This window comes from Onychomys torridus, chromosome 4 (assembly GCF_903995425.1).
Source record: "Onychomys torridus chromosome 4, mOncTor1.1, whole genome shotgun sequence".
Lineage (NCBI taxonomy): Eukaryota > Metazoa > Chordata > Mammalia > Rodentia > Cricetidae > Onychomys > Onychomys torridus.
Window position 1 is genome coordinate 16,316,835 of NC_050446.1, and position 5,350 is coordinate 16,322,184.

Consider the following 5,350-nt stretch of genomic DNA (forward strand, 5'->3'; position numbering starts at 1 on the left):
CTCACGCCACCCACCACAGGGCATCCATACAGTACAGCTTACATCCTCACAGGAAACTCCTGACACTAGGCAAATTCTTTCCTATCTACACCAGCTCTTTAATCCTAACAATCTTGCTCTTAACAATCCTAACAATTCGTAAAAGCTCACCTACAGCCCACCTCAGAGGACTTACAGTTCTTAAGAATTATTACTGCCTCTTGTGAGATTTGCCAAAAAACAGATCCCAATACCAAGTACAGGAGTCAGCCTTTTCCCACCCACCAGGCTAGAGGTTAACTTCCAGGGACTGACTGGCAGCTCGATTTTACCCATATGCCCACCGTCAGGAAAGTTAAATATCTCCTCGTGATGGTGGACTCATTTTCAAATTGGGTGGAGGCATATCTGGTTTCTAATAAGTGGGCTCAGACAGTTGCAGACCTCCTTCTCTGAGAAATCATTCCTCGGTTTGGTGTTCCTGCTTCTCTTCAGTCTGACAGTGGCCCGGAGTTCACCTCTCAGATTTCTCAGACACTAGCTAAGGCTCTTAACATCCCTTGGCATTTTCATATCCCATACCGTTCTCAATCCTCAGGAAAGGTGGAGCGTACCAACCAGTCTTTAAAAACTATTCTTACATGCTCACTTTGGCAGCACATATACTAAAGTTGGAACGATACAGAGAAGATTAGCATGGCCCCTGCGCAAGGATGACACGCAAATTCATGAAGCGTTCCATATTTTTCTAGCTTTTCTCAAAAAAAAACAAAAAACAACAACAACAACAAAAAACTATTCTTACTAAGATGTCACAAGAATTCACCTTGACTGGGTAAGATTATTGCCTCTAGCACTTCTCAGGCTCAGGGCTCTTCCTAAAAAGCCTCTTTCAATTTCTCCATTTGAACTAATGTATGGAAGGCCAGTTCTAAAATCCAACCCTCCAACTGTTCCAGATAGCTTGCTAACTCTCCTGCTATGTCACCTAAGGTCTATCCTATGGAGCTTCACAGACTACTCTTTACCTCAGCCATGTGACAATCATTGTCCACCTCCAATCCACATTGGGAATCAGGTTCTTCTCTTTCCTCCAGGCCAGCACCCCTCCCCATTTCCCCCTAAGTGGCAGGGACCCTTCAAGGTAATTCTTGTGACTCCTACAGCTGCTAAACTTGAGGGCTTTCCTCACTGGGTCCACCTGTCTCATCTAAAACCTTTTATCTCACCTCCATCCCAGAAGAATCTCTCTTCATATACACTGAAACAAACAGGGCCTTGTTCTCCCAAGCTCCAGAGGACATCAGGATTCACTGCCTTGTCACCAATTACAGAGGAATAAAGTATTACCCCTTGCTTTCTCAACTAGGGCCACACAGAGCCAGAGGCAAAAAGACCATCAGAAATATCCAGGTTGTTAAAAAAAATGTAATGTAACAATCTATCATTGTTAAATACTCAGCAGCTGATCACCTGCGTTTCCTGAATGCTAAACTAATAAAGGGAACAGGTGCCTTTAATAAACTACCTCTAATAAAGCTTGTCTCAGGTAAAAAATTAAGCAGAGTACTAAAACACCATAATAATCATTAATTCTCTCACCTTTTTAACATGTCTCCACCTGGACAAGCTGGATCTACCTCAGATAAATGTCCAAAAAATAAAATAATAATGATTCTTTTCTCTCTAAGCTTTTTCTATGTCACCAGTATCTTGTCAGACAAAAGGTTCCCAGCCACACCACAAAGGATGGAAAGTTGCAGAACAAGGGATGACAGAACTCCATTCCAGGACTCCCACCATCATCCCAGGACTTCAGAAGCTACCCTCCCCATTTCCCCAAGAGCCAACCCACCATTCAGCCGGAAGCAGTCTTTGAGTAACATGACACCCCATACCCACTCATCTGCCGTTTTTTCTTTTTTGAAAAACTAGAGTCTGGGATGATATGGATTCACGACATGCCCCCATGGTTGGGCATGGTTGCACATGCCCAGCGGACCTAGTCATTTCCTCCTAGCCATTTCTGGGTCAAAAAATGTCTTGTGTGTGTCCAGGCCCCCGTGGTTTTGTAAAGCACGCAAGCCACATGGGCCTTTGGGCACAGGCACGGCCCAGACTTTATAAGCCGTCGCCATGGTTCCCAGCTCCATCTTTATTCATGTGTCTTTCCACACACAGGCCTGTGCACCTCTGTCTCTTTACCTTATCTTAATAAAACACTTGTTAGTGGATTCTGTTGTGTTTCGTGACATTTCCTTGCAGGGTAAGAGCGCTGCAAATAACCAACAATGGTAACTATGTGACAGTCCATCATGAGCAAGAACTGAGATGATGTGAGCAAAACACCAACACTTGTCACACAGTGCAGTTATAAGCTAGGAGTTGAAAAGAATGCTAGCTGATGACTTTCCCTTCAGTATAGAAGTCTAACACAGAAAAGAGTTCATGTCATAGACAGTAACAAGACCAGTGACTTATGTATTTCCCAGGGAGGAAAAAGAAACAAAAAGTGAAGAAACAATCATATTTTTTATTATTTCCAAACCTAATTCTATGTCAATAATTTGCTCAAAGCAGACAAATCTTAATTTAATTGGTATTTCCTGTGTCTACCTGATGTATAATTTATCACAAATCCATAGTCCCCTTTTGAAAAGGGAATTAGGAAAGGAATAAATTTGAACAAATTATAATAGAGTATAGAACCTTTTAAAGGGGGCTGCTTTTAAAAGCCCAGATTTCCCACATACATTTGTTGAAACTTACTTTATATTTTTGGGAATGCTCTATTTGATATTTTATAGATGTACCTTTATCTTAGAGACACTGCCATGATGTTTGTCCACAAACTGAGGAAAATAAAGAACCACCTTTAGGGAGTACAGATGTTAGCAGCTACTGTGTAAACGCCACACATTGTTTACCAGTCATTACACATAATGAGGAAGGGAGCATGGTGTATCTATTTCAGAGAGATGCCAACTGACTTCACAAAGGGCACATAGCCAAGAAAGGAAAGAACTACAAATGAAAGGAAGTAGATTCCAGCACCCTTTTTCTTACCTGAGTCCTCTCATGACTGTGTGCCTCGGGAGGATGCTCGGCGATGGTTTTACAAACCAACAAACAGCCAAATAAAGCATAAGCAGTGTTTGCTTGCTTATGAAATTTTATCAGTCTTCCCTGACTGAAAGGCAAGTATAATCTGAGGGAGGCCATGCTGCTGAGGCTTCCCTGCTCCCGTGCATAAGGCAGAGCCATTCTGTCGGTAAAAGAACTCAAATGCTTCACGAGTCCTATAGACTTCACTGATAATTACTTTAAAAAGAGAATAGTCTCACATTTCTCTTCTTTCTAAAAACTTTCCTCTTCAGATGTGTGTGTGTGTGTGTGTGTGTGTGTGTGTGTGCGTGTGTGTGTGTGTGTGTGTGTGTGTGTGGTGTGTGTGTGAGAGAGGTGGGGGGAGAGAGGTCATCTCAAATTTACCACCTCTTAGTCTTTGCCTTGATCCCTAGTTTATATTTAATATTTAATAAGCCTTGATATTACCTTACTAATAAACTCTCCAGATAGTTGAGGAAACTAACTGTATTAAAAGCAAAACAAACAAAAAACCGACAGCAACAACTAGGACCTTCACTCCTTTTTCTATAGACAATAGTGAGACATAATATTTTAAAGAACATGCTCTGGGTTGGGTCCTATCCAAGTCCATTCAGATATAATCATGAACAAAATATCGTGGAACCTCAATTCAGCGAGAAGGAACAGAAACTTGGTACACACACCATCTGCCCCATCACTGAACTTCAGTGTCAGATGGGGATGGGAAAAGAATCTGAGGCTATTGTAAGGAGGACCAGGATTTGTGGGAGATATCTGCTTTTGTATTTTATGGCCTACAAAGTTTTTTGTTAGTGAGAACTTTGCTCTGAGTCCTCATAAGAAAGCAAAACTGTGCAAAGATAAGCATTCTATACAGAAGCATTAGTAAAAACCTAACCCATGATTCTTTCCTTAGAGACTATATTCATTACTTTCCTGTTGCTGTGGTGAAACACTTTGATCAAAAGAAACTTAAGGAAGAAAATGTTAATTTGGGCTTGTGGTTATAAAGAGACAGAGTACTTGCTAGAAGTACCTTATTGGGTGGTTTTGGGGGCTGGTAGTCTCACTTCCTGCTCTCACTTTCTCTGATTCCTATGCATGGATAAGAAAGAATCAGCAAGATTCCTGCTACAATTGCAACGCTGTGCCAAGCTACCCCCACCATGATGGACCAAACTTCCTAAAACTTCTTTTTATTCTAACGAATTTTCACTCATTTGCTAAAAACTTAATGGCATTTTCAAATGTTACTTATCTTGCACTTTGCTTTAAGTAATTTTTATTGAATAATAGTTAACATTAAATGCTGGTTCAATGGGAAATCTCTACTCAGCAGGGCCCATGCTGAGCTGGTGTTCTGCTACTGTTGTTCTTAATAATTTTATGTTAAACTTGTGTTTTGTAAGTGAAGTCCACTGAGTAAGGAAACCTCTATGTGTGGGAAAAATAGTACAGTGTGTGTGTGTGTGTGTGTGTGTGTGTGTGTGTGTGTGTATTTCAACTGTTTCTTGCTATTCTGTGTGCATATAGCATTTATGGTGCTTCATCAACATTAAGTAGCAGAGGGCCCATGAAGTTCATTTCTCTAATACTTTCTGAAACAGTTCTCCTATGATACCAGTTTCTCTCTCTATTTTTTTTGTAATTTTTTGTTTCCAAATCTATTTGTTCTTTTTAAATGTTCTACTATTGATATTCCATCTGACTTCTTGAAGTATCAGTTATTTATAATACATAATGGTATCTAAAATTATATGTTCTAAATATTGGTATTATGATTGTCTTGCCTATTCCTGGTCCTTATCATAAGTTTTTGAGAAACAGAAAAAACAATTTGCTATTAGTTAACATGCCATTAGTAGGATTTCACAAAACAAGACTCATAGAAATCTAAGAAGGGTTTTCCTAATTCTACTGAAAGGGAGAATTAACTGGGGCAACTCTGGGGCCAAGCACAAATACTTTCTGTGCTATAAACATTTGTTTCTTTATTAATATTCATTCTTTGAGAACTTCATCCATGTACAGTTTATTTTTGTATCAAGCCCCATTGTTCCTCTAACCCTGTCAAGATTCCTCCAGCACATCCCCTTCTGAACTGTATGTCTTCCTTTTATAATCCACTGAGATCAAACATGCCAACATGCACGTGCATGTAAAGCCACCCACTGCATCAGGCACTCTACCAAGGGGCACTTCTTCCACTCCCAGCAGTCTTTGGCTGTCAGAGCTCCTCGGGTAAAGGTGGAGCTTCATGGGT

General features: G+C 40.5%; 1 non-coding gene across 1 annotated transcript; it reads left to right on the forward strand.

The window, feature by feature from the left end:
• The first annotated feature begins 620 nt into the window (after positions 1–620).
• On the forward strand, positions 621–727 carry LOC118583339. Its single transcript, XR_004944911.1, has one exon. It is a non-coding gene; the product is annotated as a U6 spliceosomal RNA (small nuclear RNA).
• The last annotated feature ends 4,623 nt before the right edge of the window (positions 728–5,350 follow it).